Consider the following 23,016-nt stretch of genomic DNA (forward strand, 5'->3'; position numbering starts at 1 on the left):
ATGTTTTGATGGCTGGTATAATGTAGCCTTGTAGTTTAATGCAGATGAAAATGGTAAAGACCACACTGATTGCCAGTAAAATAAGCCTGAACTGATGTGGAAACAGGTTACTTCTTCCACAACTTGCTAATTACAACCCAATCCAGATGGGGATGGCAGACAGGGATGGAACCATCCCATCTGCCCCGAAGGGCTTCCCCCAGCATGAGGAGCTCAAATAAATGGGAAAAAAACCTACCGGTGGCTAAGAATCCCCCATTAGGGATAATGGAGATACACCATGAAAAATGTGGCATCTCTCCAAGCCAGCCCCACCAGCACATGGGGGCTTGGCAGGCAGTGGAGGCCAGTGCAGTGTACTGTGCTGGCAGGCCTAGACAGGAATGGCAGCTTCCAGGTGTGGTGCTGCGGAGTTGCGTGGTGCCTGCCAGGGTAAATAGCCTCCCTGACAGTGCACTTGCCCCTTGTGCTGGCAGGATGGACACCCACACTGGTGCAGGGCTTCTCTGGCTCCAGAAAGAGATTGTGCATGTGTATGTGCATGCATGCGCACATACACATGGATTGGGTTGCTCATCTAGTTAATAAGTGTCAGGTATGCATATTTTGTACTTAGGTGTAGCTCTTTGTAAATGTAGATGGTTGGTACACAGATTTGGGAAGCTGTGAAAATTCAAAATAAGCTTGGGTTTGTTAACAGTATTTATCTAATCATGGTAAGAATCAATCCATAGATAGAAAGGTGAATCCTCCTGTAAAGGTACAACTACAAATGCTTGCATAAATGGTATCAACTAATTGAATGTGGGTTATACTCAGAGTTCTGGTGTGAGGCTGACTCTGGGTTTGGTAAACAGACATTGTGGTTATAGAACAGGTAGAAATGGTATATTGGTTGTTAAAGTCCTAATGAAGTGAAAGCTCCTGTTTAAGAAACTAATTTGTTTTTCTGTACTTGTTTTCTCTTGACAGACTGGCATGACATTTTCGCAACAAGTTTTTAATCTTCAAATTGTTTAATACAAGTGTAATTTGCAGTTCTATTGAATAATATCAGCAGATGTATTTACTGATTTTAATGCAAACATAAGTTCTGTGTGAAATTTTAATGACAATTTAAAATGAAACATCTTTTGATTACATGTACTTACATTTTAATTCAAATTTGCAGCATTGTCTTTTTAAAAGAACAGAACTTATTTTTCCATTTAGTTTGTAGTAATTGACCTCTGACTTAAATCCCTGCCATTCTTTTCAGGCAGGATTTGAAATAAACACAAATTTTATTGGGCTGGGTGGGGAAGTTCTTCATTATCTAATTTATGCATAATCTGGGCTTGGATCCTATGACCTTGTTCCCCTTGCACTTCTCTCCCACTGCTGCAGAGGATTTCCTCTATTGTAGTGCTTGGTCCCTTTAGCACTAGTGCTTTGTGTGTATGGGGTGCCTTGAAGAACACTAATCTCATAGAAACACAAGTATCAGTGGTAGAAAAAGTGAGCATTACAGCAGAGGCAAGCCTTTCAGTGGCCAGAGAGAAGTCTGAGGGGAACAATCTCCTAGCATTCAAGCCCTGGCTGTAATAAATAATAGAAGATAGAATTTCAGTCACTATGGCTGATTTTGCATGCTTAAAATGCCCTGTGGTTGGCATGGGGAATGCCCTGGCGTAATGGGGAGTTTTGCACAGCTCCCGGTGCTGCAGCGCATCTGCCACGCTGTTGCCCTGGAGCCGCCCCACAGCAGTGGCTTTGCTACAAGACTTTCCAGAACCACAAAGGTTGAGGACCTTTTTGAATACCCTTCTGTTGCTCTGGTGTCTTCTGCTGCTGTGAAAACTCCTCAGCAGCAAAATAAGGCCATTTTTCCTGCCTTGCCACTCTGGCCTGCCTCTCCAATAAACGGGCGCCTTCCCCCCTTGCAGTGGAATAAAAAACACAGAGGGAGAAACCTTGCACAACCTTGCAAAAACCTTGAGAAACCTTGCAAAAAAGCGGCATGTGAAGGCGCTGCGAATGGGAGGGCGGCAATTAGTTCAGACCGGGGGGGGGGAGGTGTTGGAGTATTGTGATTCCCTCGCACATGCAGGGATTTTAGACCGGGGGGGGGGGGAGGGTGCTGATTCCCAGCGCCTGTTTTGTGCGGAGTCATTTAAAACTAAATTGGTGAAAGTGAGTGGGGGGTGGGGGGAGATTCAACCAATCAGAACATGGGAACGGAGGTTGTCCATGCATGTGTAGAAGACATTGCCAATGACCTTTTTGTGCAAGTGGAGGAGAACTGGGGAGCAGTGCAAAATCAACAGCAGGGTAAAGATTGCCACGGCAGCTGCACTCCCAGATATAGCACGGGGCATTTTTACTGTGCAAAATCAGCCCTTATGTAATTTCTCTTAAGGAGGCCCATCCGATGGGTAATTCCTCCCCAAGTAATCAGGTTTAGTTGGCCTAATCTGTGAGAAAGAGTTAGATATCTGTTGGATCTGTAGCCACACTGAGGAAAAGGCAGTGGTTCTCAACCTGTGGGTTGGGACCCCTTTGGGGGTCGAACAACCCTTTCACAGAGGTCGCCTAAGACCATTGGAAAATGGTCTTTTTATATTTTATATATACCAATTTTATGGTTGGGGGTCACCACAACATGAAGAACTGTATTAAAGGGTCGTGGCATTAGGAAGGTTGAGAACCACTGGGCTAAAGTGACCGTTGTTTTAGTTGGCTGCTAGTTAGACATAGCTGCAGTCAGAATAGCGGATCCTTTTCTGGAGGGAAAATACTATGGCTTCGATACAAAGATGGTGGTGGGGTACCAATGGAAAAGCACTGATAATAGAATGGCACCTACACTGACAAAGGAGAGGGACAACTTTCCAATTCTCCTGTCATACTGCGGACCCCACCTTCAAGTATTTGGAAGGACAGTTCTATCCTGTGAGCTTTGTTTGAGGGACTTTAAATCCAACTATATGTCTTTGTCTGGCACTATATCCTTATCTTGAAGAAATGATTCCCACTCCTTTGAAGAAAGGATTCCCACTCCTTTGTGTACTAAGTACTAGTAACCGCCCACTCCTTAGTTTACTAGTTGTCTTCTGTTTCAGTGTGCACACAGCAAGCAACTACCTTGCTGCCTGTAATTTGGGAGTTCACTTTGACTACATTATTAGACCTTCCCTTTTGGGGAAAAAAGTTTTCTTCTTGAGGAAAGGTCCTTCACAATCCTTTTGCTTTAAGTCCTTCCGTATTGAGGAGATTCTGGAACCAAGCAATCATAGTCTGTCAGTAAGGCAGGTAGTGTGGAAGAATTTAATTCTAGGATACTATTCCTCTAGATTTAGCTTTGCTAAGACCACTGTTCCCTTTCAGCCCTTTCCGTTTGGTTCCAATGTTCTACCTGCTTCTCTTTACTATCCTCATTCTGTTTTCTAAACTTTGCCCATGCCCTCCTTCACACATCCCTCCAGTATTTTCAGTTTTGAAGCATGCTTTGGCATCACTACAGACACGAGCACTGTGCATGTTAAGAAAATTGAACAGTGGTGTTGAATATAATGGATAAATTTATTTTCAATTTGTATATAGTGACAAACCCTTTGTGCGGTTTTGCTATAGCAGTTAATATACCAACATCTTGCAACACAAATGATAATACTGTAGAATGGCTGTACCACAATTGTAGTGCTTCAAAAAGAATAAAAGACCAAAGCGTTGCAGAAATCAGGAAAATAAATCTCCTTATTTCTGATTAGAAGTCATGAATGTGGACTCCTTTGTAGAGATGTGCAAGGATTTAAAAAAAGAGCTTCATTCATTTTCATTATATTGTTTTTACACTGATTCATTTTCATTATTTCTGTTTCATTGGTTTCAGTGGAAAAGGACTTTGCCAGCTCCTGCTGCCGCCTCCTCACAGGAGACGAACACATACACAACCAATATACTGAGGTCCTCCATACTGCTTTGGAGTCGAGATGTTGGTGGTCTTTTTTTATGGAAATCCAGTATTATTGTCATTCTTCGAAACTCTCAAGGTCTTTTACATCACTTACTTCCTGATCCTGTTTAACCTGGAGATGCCAGGGAGTAAAGCTGAGACCTTCTGCAAGTGCAAAGCAGATTCTTTATCACTGAACCATGGCCCCCCTGAAGGCCAGTTCTAGGTGCTCAGAGGTACCCAGGGCTTCTGATCCCCTCCTCTCTGTACCACCAGAATGCCTGCTTACATCTCTCTTCCTGCCCATACTCACAAGCAGTGGTGGGATTTAACAGGTTCGCATAATTTCGGAAGAACCAGTTGTTAAGAACCAGTTGTAAACAACCAGTGGTTAAATTATTTGAATCCCACCACCGGAACTGGTTGTTAAATTATTTGGAACCCACCACTGCACACCCTTTTATAAGCAGCACTGAGTGGTGTGTGCAGCTGGGAGTGTTGCTGCTATGGCCATCAGGAGTACCACTTGCATCACCCAAGTCTTCGGTGATGGTGCTGGCCAGCCCCGGAAGTGGAGCACTTGCGAGTGGGATGGGGAAGGGCATCGAGGCAGGTGCATAGCTATAAAAAACTGCTGTGCTCCCCAGCTGTGCCCAGCCTCCAGCCGAACTCTTCCCTGCTACCTCCCTGCAATAAGAACCCTTTTGGTGCCTTTAAAATTCAGCAAACTTTTCTTCAAGCTGAGGCTGGGGAGAGAGGGGATCTGGCATCTGGTAAGGGTCCACCCATCGTGTGTTGTGTGTGTGGAGGGCAATTGTCTGATCCCTCCCTCCCCCTCCCTCCCCTTCCCTCTAGGGTGGGTGTGCCATGACCAGATGCTGGGCCCTTCCTTAACCCCTCCCTCTTTCTTCCCCCTTCTCCCCAGGATGGGTGGGCCATGGCCAGATGATGACCCCCCTCCCTCCCCATACTCCTATGGTGGGTGGGCCTCTACCTCCCTCCCCTTCTCCCCAGGATGGGTGGGCCATGTCCAGAGGAAGCCAGCAAGACACTGGGGGCAGGAACAAGGACAGGGAGGGTGTGCTCCTTGGTGCCATTCAGACAGAGGAAAGTAAGCTGGATTTTAAAGGCACAATTCCTTTAAAATTTACGAAACTTTTCTTCAAGCCAAGTGTGCTGAGGCCAACAAGACACTGGGGGCAAGACACTGGGGACAGACACAAGGCCAGGGAAGGAGCGTGCCATCCCAGGTCTTGTCCTTATCCCCAATGTCTTGCTGGCCTTGGCACACTCAACTTGAAGAAATGTTTGTTGAATCTTGGGGGTGGGAGGGGGCTCTCTTCTCAGGCGCCACTTGCCTGGAACACATGGGGGGCATATTTGGCCATTCACCCCCTCCTTCCCCAACAGGCCAGGAATGCTGCTGCTACCTGCAACAGCACCGTTTGGACAGGCAGGTGCCTTTAAAATTCAGCTTACTTTTCCACCTTCCCACCTGTCAGAGTGGTGCCGACGCAGGTAGCGGCAACATTTCTGGCCTGCAGGGAAAGGGAGGGTGGCCAAATGTGCCCCCCCATGTGTTCTGGGTGAGCGATGCGTGGGAATAGAGCCCCCCCCCCCCCGATTCGCTTTTGCATGCAAGGCAGAGGAAATAGGAGAGAGAAGGGAAAGGAAAGAGGAAGGATGGAGGTTAGTGGCAGTGGGCTATACCAGAAGCCCTGAGTCCCGGCAGATGCTCCACCTTATAGTATGCTGATGCAAGCTCCCCAGAGAAGTCAGAGGTCCTGGAGTAATTTGAGTAGCCAAGTGCCGCTGCAACAGCAGCCCTGATGCCTCCTTATCCTGTCAGGGTGCCTTTAGTCATGCAGCAAGCAAATACTTACATGCAGCAGCTGAGGGCTTGCTGGTATAAAGAGTCCAAAGCCTGGCAGGGGGAGTTAGTAGGTGGCTGAGCATTGAAGCTGTGATAGTTTTGTAGAGTTGTGAGAACTTCTCTTGGACTCTGCATGCCAGATCCTTCTGCCATGCCCTAGTCTAACACTGTTGCTATGAGGGACAAATAGAAGTGGGGAGAACCATGTGTCATTACCCTAACCTCCTTAGAGAAAAGTGGGATAAGAATATAATTGATGGACAGGAGAAGCTGGCTGGGCAACTGGGCTATTTGGCAGGTGGTATTTCCTAAGTGCTGCAAATCATCCCACTCCAGTAATAGCAGCACTGGTGTCTCCATTACAGCCTCCTGGCAGGAGGAGGCAGCCCAGGTACCTGGTTGCCCTGGCAGCAGCTTTGTATGGTGCTGCCACCTCCTGGCAAGAGGAAGTAACAGATGCAGCAATGCAGCCAAATAATATGAACAACTGGGGGTTCTCTGTTTGCTCACCATTTTAAGGTACATTGTGCAATGCACTTAACAAATTTAGCCTTTTAAACAAATGCACATTCCTCCTTCGCATTTTCAGAATGAAGAACTGATAGTCAAAACTTCAGTACTCAATTACTGATTCTGTCAGTTGCTGAATTTATAACCTTGAGCTAATTATTGGAACTATTTTGTATTCCAGGAAATCTTGCTTTGTGATACCGTGTTTCCCCGAAAAAAAGACAGTGTCTTATATTAATTTGTGCTCCCAAAGATGCACTATGTCTTATTTTCAGGGGATGTCTTATTTTTCTGTGTTCTGTTTGTCGGGCATGCTTCCAAACAAAAACTTTGCTACTTCTTACTTTTGGGGGATACCTTATATTTCGCACTTCAGCAAAACCTCTACTACATCTTATTTTCAGGCGATGTCTTATATTCGGGGAAACAGGGTAATTAGCCTATGAAATATGTTGCTTATTAGATGCTTACCTTTTGACAGCAAAGACTCTCTTGAATCGCTTTCAGTGTAGATGATGTACACAGTCATTTTGTTAAAAAGAATATCTCTTACTCCCAGAAATAGTATTACTTTGAAAATTAGCTATTTAAATCACATTGTTTGTTTGTTCTATGATGATAGCACTGCACACTGTGATTTTCTTAGAGATTGGTGTTAAAACTGAAATTGACTTTTTAAAGAAAAGCTGACCCACACGGGCTACCAAAAAGACACTTGGGAGTGGGTGACAAGTAGAAGCTGAATTTTCACACTGTCATTTGTACTGCTTTTAAAACACCCATTAAAATTTATCTATTTTTAATGTGCTCTCTATACCCAATTGTGTGTTTTGTGACCCCTATTCTTCACTCCCTTATATGTCTCCTTCCCCCTGCTATTTCATTGCATTTGACATAAAGTGTGTATTGAGTCTATGCTGTGTTAAACTGTACCTTTGAGAAGCCCTCTTGGATGATCATGCATATTTTATTTATGGGTCTGAAAGTGTGATAACCTTTAGCAGTGTGAATATTTTAATTCAGACTGAAGGAATAATGCCATGTAATTAAAAAGAAACCTGCCATTCCGTGATCTTTATGGCATTAATAGTTTACATGAGTTAACAAATTAGTATTTATATTTGATCTTTTTGTTTGGAGCACAGAAGCTCCAAATAGAATAGGTGATACAATTTTTAATCTGTAGGTTGTGTTTTTCCACCAAACTTGTTCATGTTATACAAAGTAAACTTAGTTGCTGAGTCATCAGTCTTCTTAACACTTTAGTGTTTTAATATTTGATATTGTCCCCTGGCAAATAGCTTTTTCACTCATGCCAAATAGAAATCTGTTGGAAAAGACAAGCATCTTTGTTTATACATACATTTAACCCTTTGTAACCCTTATGGTTGCCGGAATGAATGTTGTTGAGCCAATGTACTGTGCTGTTTTTTTCCCATGTCTCTACCCTGAAATCTTCACATGTAACCTAGCAAGTTGTATTTACAATTTCAGCTAAAATCGGAAGAGTACACATCCATTTTCACTGCTGGCTCAAAGTTTGAAACAGCAATGGAAAAGAGAAAGGCATGTTGCTAGCCCTTATGAATGCGAACTATGCCTGCTGAGTGATGCTGAAGAGGTGGGCAAAAGTAACTTGAAATCTCTGGATAATTCAAATCTTTGCAAATCTCTGGAGATTCTGATTCTTCCTTTTCCTGCTTATAGCATCATCATCAGTGGTTGTCTACAAGGGTTTTACATCTATAGATGAAGTACTAACTAGAATAGAAGGAGATGTGGATTTAGAATGATACAGGCTCAGCATTCTAGTAGGATTCCCACTCCTAATTGTACAAGGGCTGTTTTTTTAATCAATTGGGCATGATTCCTCAATGTTCGCTCTTTAAGTTTTGCTTCAGGAACTACTAAAAATTCCATAATCTTTGTGTGTATATATTTGGTATGAGAGAAGACAAAAACAGTTAAGAAATATAAGAACATGGAGATCAGACTTCCGCAGAAATGTTGTGAGGAAACATATGAGGGAGAAAAAGAAGAGACAGATGCTCAATATAATAAAATATTAAATGGTGGCTAAATGTTTTACTGAACTGAGTGGTATTGTTTTTTCCAGCCAGTCCCAAAAATCTTTTAACAAGGTATTCAGTAGTCTATCAGTTCTAGTTTTTGGACTAATTGATCTTGTTCAAGTCTTGCTACATATTGTATTTGAACTATGAATTTATATGCGCTGTTTATTTTGTTGTGCCTCAAACCACTTTACCAGTAATCTTGCAGAAAAATGTATATCTTCAAATGTAATTTATAATACAGGTGAACTCTGATCTTCAACTTACATTGAAAGTGTGCATTAAGCCTTCATTGTTTAAACACTGTGGTTTTACTTCAGTTACTATAGTTTCACAGCCAACCAATAATTGACACTTTTGGTTGCTTTAGCTAGTGTATTTTAAGCATGGGTTTTACTTTAATAAAATGTGCTTTTAAATGTGAGGCTGTCATTATATTAAATTCTTTGCTTTAACAGCTTGTAGTGGACACTGCATCACAGTAAATATTACTTTACAAACACTAAATGAGGTGTAGCTCTATATATGTGGGCTTTATTTATGTGTGTAACAGTTTAAACGAACAGTTTAAACGAACAGTAATTGAACAATTTAAATTTTTGCAAAATAGTTCTAGTAGAAGCCTGCTGCGAAGAGTTTAATAAGGTAATTGTTAAAAAAGACATAATCAATTATTTGTACAGTGCCGGAAATGGAGCAGGAATATTTATTTTCAAGGTTTGAAAATCATTCTCAGTGTGAATGAAGATACAACTGAAATTCACTGGCATTGTAGCCACAAAATGAGAGATATACTATTCTTATGAGCTAAGCTAAAATTATGTTATTTAAAATGAAAACTTACCTAACAGATGATAGATCTGAAGACCATTTCTGGATGCTGTGCCTTCAAATACGGAGACACAGTCCCCAGGTAGGAAGCTTTCTGTATTAGAAATACATTCTGCATGCTTGCTTTGTGATTTCTTTTTCTGTACTGTGGCTCGTTTGCTGCTGCTGCTGCTTCATTTGTTGATGCTTGCTTCCAGTTTGCCCCCAGTTATTCCAGATCGTTGATGTGGCTCTCCAAATGGTACTTTAAATTATTTGTCTCTTATGAGGTTATTTTTGAAAAAGAGCAGTGAACTTTGCTTCTTCAGACAATAGAGACCAATGCATCAATTTGAGTTAATTCAAATGTTCTGCATTTATCAAATATTAACTAGCTTCCATTCTCAGTAAATCCCTTTTGGTTTTTTTTTTTTTTACATAAATTCCAATACTGAAAACTTCTTTCTGTTCCAGAAACCCTGTATGTCGAGGCTGTATGTTGCATTGAAAAGCAAGAAGGTCAGGATAACTGGAGTCGCAGGTTCTGCCTTAACTTTTCACCTACATAGCCTCCTTTTAGTAATGATTGTGGAACAGTCTGCTGTTCTCCGCGTCTGTCAAACACAGATGTGAAATGCTGTTTACGAACAGGGGAGAAACTCCCAAAGGGTGTAGTGTTGTGTCATATCTCAAGACAGGCAGTACGCATGGCATCAATGAGTTGCTTTATATGAGCTGTTCAAGTCAGGCTCTGAACTGATAGGATGACGTTTTTCATACATAATCCACTAATTATTCCTTCTGATGGACAGCAGTATCTCTTGGAAGAAAACTGAAATGATGCAAGGTTTGATAGTTGTTCTTGTCTGGAATGTCTTGTCACCCCAGAAAACCTTCTATTATAAGCTGAATGGACAAAAAATTTAAGGGAGGTTGTGGGCTTTTTTCCTCAGATTAGATCTTTTTTGTGGTTAGTGCCTTCAGAAATCAATAGTCACCAAAACACTGTGTTAATTTAGGTTTTTTATTGGAATAATCACTTTTCTTAGAATATCTACTGCAAATAAAAATCTTATATTCTTAAAAAATGACCTTAACAGCTCCATCTGAACCATGTTTATTTGGAAGTAAATTCAACTAATTTAAATTGAACTTACTGCAAGTTATGTTTAGGATTACATCCTGAAAGGTCACTAGTGTGAAAGAAGGCATTTCAGACCTCATTAAAATAAGATTTCTGGCTTATGACTCCTTGTTGGTTTTAATTTTAGATGACCATTCTTGTTCTATTACCTGTGGATAAATGGTCCATTCCTGTTATGCAGAAGGAAGGAACAAATATAAATGTAACAACAACGTTGTCACTGTTTGGTTATATTAAAATATTGTATAATATTGCATAATATGAAATATTACTAGTTTTATTTTCTTCTGAAAATGGTGAATTTTAAAGATTAGACAATATTATCAATCGTACTTTCATTTCATTAATCTTTTCCCTTGCACATTGGGAATGGTAGCGAAGGCATGACATTTTACCTGGAAAAAAACAGATAGAAAAAAGATCATTCAACAGGAAGAGATGTGAGAAAACAACAAAATCAATACTGGGGATATGACTATAGCCTGGTATTTTAAGCAATTCATCATAATTTTATTCCAATCTTCCTACTTCTGTTCACTATCCAGTTTATCATCCTTCTTCTTGCTTGGTTCTTCCATGTAGTTAACGGTGGCTGTGTAATGTAACCTTGTTCTTTGAACATCCAAGATATTTTAAGAACAGTAGCCTAAGAGATAGAATTCTTTGATTCAGAATAGGCAATAGAGTTAATAGGTAGTAATGTGGTAGTAACTCATGCATCTGATCCCCCTCAACCTACTTCATTGGTAACAGCTTGAGGAGAGCCAGCATGGTGTTGTGGTTAAGAGCAGGTCAAGTTCTAATCTTGGGAGGGCTTGGGTTTGGTTCACTACTCCTATACTTGTTTGCCAGGGGCTTATCTGGGTGAACCAGGATGCTGGCTCAGCACTTCTGCATTCCTACTGGGTGACCTTGGGCTACTCACAGTTCTTCAGAACTCTCTCAGCCCTACCTCACAAGGTGTCTGTTGTGGGGAGAGGAAGGGATAGGAGTTTACCTTAAAACTTTTTTGTGAGTCTCAGCCACAGGAGGGAAAGGTGGGATCCTAAATCCAAACTATCCCTCATTCTTCACCCAATTTATTATTTTATTCTTTCATTGATGGCTTCATGATTCCACAAGCCCAAGGAGGTGCCAGGTTCAGCAAAGCTGGGGTTGCTATTATTATTATAATACAGTCATGCAGAGTACAAGAGCCAGTGTATTATAGTGGACTAGGATCTGGAATACCCAGGTTCAAATCCTCACTCTGCCATGGAAACTTGCTGGGTGACCTTGGACCACTCACATGTTTTCAGTGAAAATTTCAGGGAAATCTTAAATAAAATATGAAATATAAAATATGAAAATAGAATAATTCTGAACTAACCCAGTTTCTGTATTCGCTAAATGTTTAGTAGAATTTAGGAATGTACCACTAAGTAAACTAGCCGACTGGGCAAGGTGGGCAGCTACTTGAGGCATCACCTTGTGGGGGGGCATCAAAATGCTGGGTTAAGTTTTTAGGAATTGCACAATTAACGATTTCCCATTTTTTTTGGCCTGCAGGGGGCGCAGTTTTTTTAATTCGCTGACATAAAAAGAATTTCCAACCTTGTCATCCAGAGGTGTCCTTCTATACCTACAGAGTTTGGTGAGGTTTTGGTTTAGGAGGTCCAAAGTTATATGGACTCCCAAAGGGAGATGCCCCTAACTCCCCATTGTTTCCAATAGAAGCTAATAGAGAGATGGGGCTACAGGTTTGAGGGTTCCATAGAACTTTGACCCCCCTGAACCAAACTGCACCAAACCTGGGGGGTATCAACAGGGCATTCTCCTGATGATATGCTGAAATTGTGGTGCTGATATGTCTAAAAATGCACTCCCTAAAGGCATCAATGTCCCGGTGCCAAAAAAAAATTGGTTGTGGTGGAGTGGTCGCCCATGGGGGGGCATCCAACTCAGGTTTTGCCCAGGGCTACAGTTTGCCCAGGGCTGCCTCGTTACGCCCCTGGACAGTGTGACTTGAACCTCAGCCTCTATCTGCTGTTTCATATATTTCAATTTCCAAAGGGGTCAAACAGGGCTGCGTCCTGGCCCCCACTATTTTCAATCTTTCTTTTAAGTGACCTCCCCTCTGCTCTCTCAGCAGTAAACAACCGTTTCCAAAAAATGGGTACATCCCATGTATCAATTCTGCTCTATGCAGATGATGCTGTCCTCTCTCGATCCAGAGTTGGCCTCAGACGCTTAACAGGGGTTCTACAATGTGGGTTACTGTAGGAGAATCCAACAGACTGACAATTGTTAGAAAAAAACCAAGGTTTTGGGCTTCTCTAAGGCGCTTTAAGAAACTCACATGGGCAATAGAATAACGACCCAAATTAGATATGGAATTAGGGTAAGTGCCATAGGGTACTGTAGCCTTTCATTTCTCCTATGCTAGCATGGGCAACCCATGGGAAGGCGACTCTCATACTACTGCATCTAATAATGTCAGCAGTACTACGTTTCTTCTGGCTTGCGGCAATTTCCTTCATCCCTACTGCCCATAAATTTTTCAATGCCAGAGATGCCTAAAGATTGCTTTACGGAGTCCCAGATTTGGATTCAGAAGCTATTAACCACTCCTTTAATTCCCTTCAATCCCAATTTTTTTCATAAGATAAGTGGACTTCTAGGGCCATTTCATGCCCTATGCAGCCCTTTGTCTGGAGTTAGGTCAAAACTTCATGGAATCAGCTGCGTTCGCTGCGGATTTTAGGTTCTGGATGCGAAGCTATTTTCTCTCGAACTGTAATTCCCTGGTCCACTGTCTGCTCTCGGCCTCCCATTGCAACCCCTAGTTTTCCATAATCGTGAAAAAATGGCTTCTGTTGGACTATCCAGGTGGATTCACTTTGCCCTTTGCCCTACTCAGAAATCTATAGAAAGACAAGGGTCAACTATTGGATAGAGAGTTCTCTACCCTAATCACCTTGACAAGAAAGCGTGCTCCCCCTCTGTAATTTTCTCTCCCATTTTAGACAGGGCCACTTGGCACACTACCTGTATTGCTTAATACACCCTGCTTATAGGAGAGTACAGTAATGCACCAGGTTGTCTTATGCCTTCTGCAGCACGCCTTGTTACATATGCTTGAGATTTAATACAAAGCAAAGAGAAAGGCTAAAAGATTATTCTTCCACGTGTAAATGATGGCTCAGTTTAATCTCTGGCCCACCAATTACTACACTGTTTCAGATTCAAGGAAATCAGATCCAAGTATGTGAATCTTACTCCTTTACATTTACCCAAACTCCCCAATTTATTTAGATTATACTACTTGCTGGACAATCCTGATCCTTCTCTCTGTATGATAGTGGCAGACTTTCTCCTGGAAATTACTAAATGCCAATAGATTTCCCTCCACTTAACATTTATTTCCTGTACTGTATATGTTTTTTTAATCAGTTTTTTTTACTATTGTTGTACTGTTGTCTAGGCCAATAAAGGCTTGCTTGCTTGCTGTTTCATATGATATAAAATTTGGGAAAAGAGGAAACGTGGGTGACTGTGTCACATAAGAGCAGCTGTTGTATTGGATCTACGTTTAAAGATGACTTAAGGGGAAAAGAGCAGAAAATACAATACCTTCATTACTCCTTTCTTCCTGCTCTTATTAGTGTAATTGGTCCATTCAGTAGTTTCGCTTACCATCACAACTTTACAGGTTTCATTTCTCTTTTGTATACAATATACAGAGATCAGTGAATGGATCTCTCAAGTGGTGTTTGTTGTTAAACAAATACTGATTTTAATTCAGTAAATGCTGAAGAGAGGCATAATTCAGAGTGAGGCCATGATACAGGTGTTTGGAGGGGGACATTTTTCACCCACAATTCTATTTCCTGACCTCAAATCGATCGATTGTTGGTGCTGCTATCTGTCCCACTGAAATAAACATGTAGGTTACTTGTGTGGTGGGTTTATAGTTTTCCCAGTGTGGGATATAAATAGCAGCTGGTTGGGGTGAGGGAAAGATTTGAAGGTAAGGAAATTGCATTGGGGGAAGCAATAAATGACACTAATTTGAGCCATTGCTGAGACCCAAATTGGGGGTGGGAAGAGAATTTGACTGCGGTCTGTCATCTGACAATGCTAAAAAAATCTATTCACAGATGTCTCAGTACGTTGTCTATTGTGGTCCTAAACTGCCTTAAAGGTGCCTCTTGTGGCTTCTCCTGCCATGGAAAATCCCTTACTACATCCCTATGTCTATTCAGCAGATCTGCCTTAACTAATCAGAACTTTTATCAAGTTAGTGTCTTAGAACAGGAGACTGATATTATACTTTGTTTGTTTATATGTTTGTATTTATTTGACTTAAAAATAGATAAAGGAAAGATTTGGCCTATGATTTTGGAAAAAGATTATTGCTCAAAACTGTCATCTTAAGTGTGTTGTAGTTTACTATTGAATTATTAAACATAAGTAGTAGTAAGAATCAAGCAAGTCTTCACTACATACCAACTCAAAAAAATATTAAACAGATTTCTGAGAGAGGTTGATTTATTCTGAGTAACATCTTTACTCAAGGTGCATCAAAATGGATGCATAACTGTCTCCAAGTCACTGTCCATACCATCTATCCTATGTGGGATGGACCCTGTTTCTTTTTAAAATGTAGGCACTATCTATGTTAAAAGTACTTTGTTGACCATATTATTTGCACCAGTTCCAAAACCACCTAAGAAAACCCTCTAACATTTAGTTATCAACATATTTAGAAATGTTACATGAAAAAGGCAAGAAGGCCTTTTTATTATTCATGCATCCAAATAATGATATCAGCAGACTCTTTCAACAAATTAGAGTATTGCCACAACAACTAAAGGAAACCAATAATTAAGAAATGTTTCTGAATAGTCAAAAATGTCTTTTTCCAATTTTAAAATTTTGCAAATACTTTTACAAAAAACCTCTCTCAAGGCGGCTATGTAGGATTTATGATCTCATCATTGGTGTCAATAGAATGAGTGAGAATTTAGAAAATAGAGAAGCCCTTTGCTGTTTTTTTTTAATTTTTCTAGCATTTTCCAAAAATACAGTCCTAGTTACATGTGACCAATAAAAGCTTTGTGTTTTAAAGTGTTTCTAACAGATGGTGGTTTTTTTTTTTTTTTTTTCACTTGGCCAGTGAAGAGGCCTCCAGGAAGAACCATTAGCACATATTTATTGTCTCCTTTGATAAAGGCTCATTTTGCTTCCTGGAGAAAATATGGTTATTGTTTTGGTTCTTTTGTGTCTGTGAATAGATATGACAGAATAAGTCCTTTAGTTTAGTTTTCGTGCTTCCTGTTCTTGTACTGTGGGATTTTGTGTGTGTGTGTTGCATTGCTTCTGTACAGTAATTATTCACTATTTCAATTGAAATGGTTGTTCTCTGTGAGCTGAATATGTGATTACTGCTCAGCTAAATTAAACCCATCTTTAAAGCTGTGGTTTTAGCAGTCAGTTCATTCTTCTGTACATTACATTATTTGTTTTCAGGGAAATCAATGAATGTTTGTAAAAACAGAGAGGTCAAGTGCTCAGTTATTAGACAGCAAGATAAGTTTATTTTAGCCTTATGGTTTTGTGACAAAATAACCATCCTTAACATTATTTAGAATATAATAGCCAGTAAGAGGAAAGTTGATGATGCTTTATAGAGCAAAGAGATTACTCCCTTTTTTGAAATATAAACCACCATGTAGAAAAATATGTCCCACATTGGAGAAGCAAGTGTAGTTGTAGTGTTAGGTAAGAAAACAAATCAAATTACAAAGGAAAGATCAAATGTTGGATAATGAGTTCTTCCAGCCTGGTAAAATATATTGTTCCAGCTACCTTCTGAGGGGTTTTGTTTCGTTACCACTGCATGACAGTTCAGTGACAAAGTGTAAGTATTTAGAAATTCTGTATTCTTTTGGTGTAGAGCAGTCAGCTGGATAAGAAGCGCACTACTTTTATCTTTGCTGATATTGCTCCCTCTCCAAAGCTGAAGTGAGAACTAAGCATGTGAAGTGACACCAGCTAGGACTGAATTATATGATAGTTTGTCATGCTGCTTCTGACCCGGGTCAGCTTTGGCATAGAGGGCTTGAGGGCTTTGTATGGCAGAACTCCCTGTTGTTTGATAGCCCTCCCTCTTCATGATGTGCTTGGGTGGTTAGGTAGCCATTGGGGTATAAAATTATAGATTCATGGAGTTAGAAGGAGCCGTACATGCAATCTACTCCAACCTCCTGCTCAATGCAGGATCAGCCTACAAGGAGACTCTTTATATTCACCAGCAGTTTTCCATTCCTGTGCCTTTCCGGGAAGATCATTCTCCTTCCGTTTCCAACACATGGCATGTGAACATGTTCATCTCCTCTAGATAGAAGATGACCATCTGGCCTGATAAATATTCAGCTTAAATTGCTTTCTTCCTTTCCTTTTACCTTAAAAGAGAATTCCTCTCTTTCTTGCTCTCTTAGCTTTTCTCTAGCTCAGAAAGACATTCCTGCTGCTCTTTTTCCCAGTGACCTGCCCATTCCCTGGCACTAATAAAAGAACCGAGAACATTTAATAACATTTTCTTTAGTTAGATTTCTTTCAGTGTGTTGGGAGGAAACTTGGTATCCTAAAATGGTAAGACACAATTGTGCTGTGTGATAAATCTTGCCCATTATGCTGCAGAGTAGGTATGGTCTTGTTGGTCTCCTCTCTTAAGTACACTAATATTAGCACCTTCCATAACTTACACTTTCAGCAGAATTCTTAATCAAGTTTATGAAGTGCGGAAGCTGCTCAGGAACATCCTCACTGTGACTCAGTATTGTATCAGGTGAGCAGGTAGTTGCTTCTTGCCCTCACACCACCGAAGAACAACCTGGCACACAAGTTTTGGGTTAACACGATCACAGCTTTATTAAAGAACTACCAGCTAATCAAATCAGGTGTTGGCCTGGAGCTTTTGCATAAAAAAAAGACTATAGGAATAAACAGTCCCTAAAGGGTTTTGATATGTGGGCATTAACACCTTCAGTGAAGCTCAAACATGTTCCCACATCTGTGGGTGTAGAAAATTGTGGACTTTAGAAGTTTTTGTTCAGGATATCCAGCCATACTATGTGTGCCTTCGGAACTTTGAAACAGTCTACTACATGACCCATTTAAGAACATTAGGTGCCTTAGGACAATATTTTTTTTCCTGATGCATGGCCTCTACAGTTCTGAGTTTGACCATGGGAGAGAGTCAGCCTGGCATGGCTCCCCTCTCCACTCACTTATGGCAGGATCTAGATTGCCCTCCAGCCTACACCACAATTCTCACAAATAGTTTTGCAATTTCACCTCATTCCCCTGGGTTCGGACAAACTGATCCACCACTAACGGTGCCTTTGTAGCTTCCCAGGTTGTGGAGTGCCAAAAAAGGACACTTATACATGCTTCTGTATTCAAACTTTGGTGCTGTGTCTGAGGATCAACATTTACCTTGTTGGCCAGAGCAGTTGCTGCATGAAATAGCTACAAGAATAGAGAATGCCGGGAGGTCTCATCTTATCTATCATGTTACCTTCAGTTCTTATTGCTTCTCGTTACCTAGTTCTAAAAGTATGGTGACCACCATGGTTCCAATGACCCAGGCTTGACAAGCAAGCTACCTATATTTTAAATCTGAACATCATTTTGTATCACTGAAAAATAACTTATTACCGTAATTCATTGTTTACTGTTCTGTTTGCTCAGGACTAGATTTATTTTATCTTCTCGTGGAGTTGTACATTGTATCTGCGTGTTAAGTTCATATTTTATGGAATTTGCTGCCACAAGGTATAGTGATGGCCATGGGTTTAGATCAGGGGTAGGGAACCTGCGGCTCTCCAGATGTTCAGGAACTACAATTCCCATCAGTCTCTGTCAGCATGGCCAATTGGCCATGCTGGTAGGGGCTGATGGGAATTGTAGTTCCTGAACATCTGGAGAGCCGCAGGTTCCCTACCCCTGGTTTAGATTAAAAGGGGACTGGACAGAATTTTGAGAGACAGCGTGAGATAGTGGTTAAGAACAGGTGGAAACTGGGTTTGATTCCCCACTCCTCCACATGAGCAGCAGACTCTTATCTGGTGAACTGGATTTGTTTCCCTGCTCCTACACATGATGCCTTCTGGATGACTTTGGGCTAGTCACAGTTCTTCAGAACCCTCTCAGCCCCACCTACCTCATAAGATGTATGTTGTGGGGAAAGGAAGGGAAGGAATTTGTATGCCGCTTTGAGACTCCTTAAGATTGAGAAAAAGTGGGTTATAAATCCAAACTCCTCCTCCTGCTCTTCTTCTGCTGCTTCTGCTGCTGCTTCTGCTTCTGCTTCTGCTTCTTCTGCTTTGTCGTCTTCTTCTTCCTCCTCCTTCATTAGTTACTTGAATACCAGTAGCTGTGGAAAACAGCAAGTGAGGGCTGTTTCCTTTTTCTCTACATGTGGGTGAGTTTCCCAGAAGCATCTCACTAGCTCTTATGGAAAACTCTGAATGTTTTAAAAGGTGAGTAAACAGATATACAGAATATGGGATTTTAAGTAGCTATTAGTCATAATAGCTAGAAGTCATGATGGATATCTGCTTCCTCCAGTATGTCAACTTCTGGGATACTATAGGTTGGAGGATGCTGTTGTAGTCATTCTGCTTGTAGCCTTCTTACCTGGTCCCTGTGTGTAAGGAGTAAGAATGCTTTTTGGGATATTATATGGGCCTTTTGGTCTGACAGTCTCTGTTTCTGAATGGTTCTTAAGATATGTTTCTGGATCACTTGATCTGATCCAGTACATCTGTTCTTATGTTTTATACATACATACTGGTTCAGTCTTCCTATACCAGGGGTAGGGAACCTGCGGCTCTCCAGATGTTCAGGAACTACAATTCCCATCAGCCCCTACCAGCATGGCCAATTGGCCATGCTGGTAGGGGCTGATGGGAATTGTAGTTCCTGAACATCTGGAGAGCCGCAGGTTCCCTACCCCTGTCCTATACTGTTCCTCTGTTCAACTTACTTAGATCTGCAACCATAGCTTCTTGGCCAGAACGCTCTACATCTTGCATTTTAAGTTCAGGTTCTTTCTCTGTCATCTCAGAGATTAACTTCTCAAGTAAAGGTGGACTCCTCCTCATATCAGACAGTGGATGATCAGTAACTGTTATTAGAATTTGATGACATGTGTATTAACCCAGATAGCTTAAGGAAAAGGCCCAGGGTTTGAGTCTTGAGATGTACCAGCCAGCTTCCCACAAAAACTATCTGTATTTAATTTTACTTCCAGGAACTACTATCTTTATATTTCTTCTGATGTTACCATCTCCTCTTAGAATTGTTAAAGATTCCTGGGATAAGCCTTTGTCAAGGGCACTGACCTCAAGGAGTTTTAAGAACATGTGCCAAGCCTAAAGAAGTAATTTGTAAATCTCCTGCTCCCAGTTCTTTGGTAGGAAATGCTTTTCATGGCAAGATATGTAAACATTAATACCCAACATACAAGTAAGGGGAAGAAAAGCTAGATATTACAAGAAGAAAATTTTCACTGCACCACCCTTAAAAGTGTGTGCGGCTATATTTCTTAAGCAATATTTCTTAAGCAAGAAATTGTCCACTTTTTTTGGTCATGTAGACAAGAATCTAAAGAAGTTGGTACCTGTGCTTCCTAGTTGAATCTTTTCATATTCCTGAAGAGATTAACAATTTCAATACTGGCTAAAGATCAAACATTCTACATCAGGTGTGGTAATTGTGCAGTTTCTTGTTCTTGATAGTCCCTTGTGCTGTGCTGCTTGCTCAAATCTTTATGTAACCTCTCCTCAGAAGGGGCTATGACTCATTTGTATCTAAGGTTCAGTCTCTGGCAATAACAGGTAGCAGTTGGGGAAACTTCTTCCTGCAATATATCACTTTCCAGGTCACATGAAAACTTAGTCAAGATATTGAATGTCTTGAAAAATGTTACAAGAAAGGGGTACTTTTAAGCTTCTGTGAAGTATTTTTTTGCCACTATCAGGTAAATGTTGAGGTGGATTGTAGGAGATGTGTGGCAGGCTTCAAAATGTGAAAAGCCATAAACATTTAAGGGGAAACATATTTGGATGTATGTTTGCCTGGGAACTTAAAAAAGATTCATTAGAAAAAGTTAAAATTTGGTGGAGTACTAAAAAAGCAACTATAAAATTTTTTATCTTTTGGAATGAATAACATTTTTTAAACTAAACTTTAATCACTCATTCTGAATGAGTAAAAAATATAGAGATCTTTATGTAGGGCAGTCTACAAAGTTAGAGAATAATTTCTGTGCATTTTCTAGACTATAAGTAGGAACCAGCAAGGACTTGTGGGAGGCATCTAATCTGCCCATCCACCACTAATTCTTCTTTCCCTCCATAACCTCTTCACATTTCCTGCTTCCTTCTATTTTTCTAGGGTCGCCAACCTACATATCATGGACTCAAAATAGACAGAGATCAGTTACCCCTTAGGGTTGTTAACTGCAGGTTGGGAAATTCCTGGAGCCTTCAAAAGGTGAGGGAGGGAAGCAACTTCAATAGGGTATAATGCTATAATGCAGGGTATAATGCTATAGGATCTGCCTGCAAACCAGCCATTTTCTCCAGATCTCTCAATTTTCTCTGATCTCTGTTATCTGGAGATCAGTTGTAATTGTGAATGATCTTTCCCATCTCCAACAACTCCCATCTCCTCTTTCCTTTCTTTGCTTCATTCTTTGCTTCTGAGCCATTCACCAGCCAACTTTTGATCAATCATCTTCAACTATATTTACTGTTATTTACTTCAATTACAACCCACCTTTCTCCACAATGGGAACCCAAAGCAGCACACGTTATTCTCCTCTCCTCCTTTTTATCCACATGTTAAAACAGTAAAACTGAAGTTCCAAGTTTTCAGTTATTTCAAGGAGGGATGCTGTTTTGTGGCTTCAAAATTTCTGGACATTTTCATGTATAGACCAGGGAGTTGTGGGCCGACATACAGGCCTGTCATAATCCAGTTATGGTGCTGGGGGTGCAAAAGGATCTGACCTTCAGACAGCAGCTTGAGATGTATAATGAGTGATTTGCTTGTTTTATGACTTCTAGCAGCTGAGTCTAGAAATGCTTGCACATGGGATGCTACTGGTATAGTAACTGTTTAAATATTTGCTTAAAAGATCTGTGATAAATATATCAGATTTTAATGAATTTTAATAACAGAATTATGGAATGATTACAAGTATGCATGTTCTTTGTCTTTTACTCTACCTAACTGTTCTAGTTGCCATAACAACTGGATTGTGCCATAGCATTTCCTGCTTGGTTAAGATTCTTTTAGCACTGCTGTTATGAAACACATTTGCTCAGGAATTAGCAGTTTATACCCTCTGAATGGCAATTTGGGTGGTTTTTTACCTGCAGCACCCTAGGGCTGCCTAGGCAAAAGAAAGCAATTTTCTCATGTTTGAGGGACATCCTGGCTATGCAGCCCTCTTCAGGAGAACAGAGGGTGGTGCTAGCATGCTGCCCTCATGCTGCCATGGAAGCAAAGGGGTATGGCAGCACGAGGAAAGCATACAAGGAGAGAAAAGAGGTGCAAGCACAGCCATTAGTGCATTTGGTGGCTATTTGGCTGAAAGGAAAAAGCTGCTTGCTCCCTTTTAACACAGTTCCCAAGGCTTAAATACCAATTGGAAGTAGTAACCACAATGCTATTATGTTCATGATTCATGTCTATAGCAATTTACCCTAAAGTCCAAAACAGCAACATTTGATTTCTAAAGAGGGAACTTTTACAAAAATGAGGAGACTAGTTAAAAGGCAGCTGAAAGGGAAACACAAGATAGTCAAATCCCTAGAGGATACTTGAAAGCTATTTAAAGCTGTACTAATTGAGGTTTGAATAGAATGTATTCCACAGGTTAGGAAAGGTACTGCCAAGTCTAAAAGGATGCTTGCATGGGCCAAAAAGCCACAAAAGGCAAAAAGTCTCCCTTTAACAAATGAGGGAGGGTGGTCTATTTATTAAATAAATAAATGAATGAATGAATGAATGAATGAATGAATGAATGAATGAATGGAAGGTCTGCCCCAAAGAAGTAAACAAAACAGAGCACAGGATCTGGCTCTCAGTGGCCATTTTAGAGATTACTAGGCAACCCAAAAATCTTGCTAAGCCTTCTGAGCCTTGGTGTCTGCAATACCATAGGGGGTAATGGAAAAATTCTTGTCCCCCTCCCCTGTCATATCTACTGATAGAGGGTCAGGCCAATGACAACCACTAGAAATTTACAACCTGTGTAACTGACCTGTTTTCCCAGGGAGATGTTGTCAGGGGGAAGGAAGGAGGGAAAACTGAATATGGGGTAGATAATGTAAGTTGGCTGGTGGGTGGGAAAGAAAAAAGAAGCAGGAGAAGGGGAGAGATTATGGTGTCTGGCAGGGAAGAGAAGGGGAAAATAGTAGGGGAAGAGAGGATACAGCAGAAAATGAGATGCCCTCTGCAAGTTGTTGCAGAGTTCCTTCTTGTTTTGTCTGTATTCTATCACAGTTTGATCTATTTTTAGTAGAAGAAGAAGTTTGGATTTTTATCCTACTTTTCTCAAAGCAGCTTACAAACTTCTTCCCTTCCTATCTCCACTAGAGATATCGTGTGAAGT

The 23,016-nt window shown here is 40.8% G+C and overlaps 2 protein-coding genes across 3 annotated transcripts in view; one reads left to right on the forward strand and one right to left on the reverse strand.

Moving 5' to 3' along the window:
• The window catches only part of CHRM5 (cholinergic receptor muscarinic 5), a 106,664-nt gene extending 96,789 nt beyond the window's left edge, over window positions 1–9,875 (reverse strand). For both annotated transcript variants that reach the window (XR_007243503.1, XM_048484280.1), the window contains exon 1: window positions 9,234–9,875. The gene's annotated coding sequence lies outside the window, so the exon portion shown is untranslated. The remainder of the gene's footprint in view (window positions 1–9,233) is intronic.
• Window positions 1–23,016, forward strand: part of AVEN (apoptosis and caspase activation inhibitor) — a 169,705-nt gene that overhangs the window by 78,950 nt on the left and 67,739 nt on the right. The window lies entirely within an intron of this gene.

Source organism: Sphaerodactylus townsendi, linkage group LG02, assembly GCF_021028975.2.
Source record: "Sphaerodactylus townsendi isolate TG3544 linkage group LG02, MPM_Stown_v2.3, whole genome shotgun sequence".
NCBI lineage: Eukaryota > Metazoa > Chordata > Lepidosauria > Squamata > Sphaerodactylidae > Sphaerodactylus > Sphaerodactylus townsendi.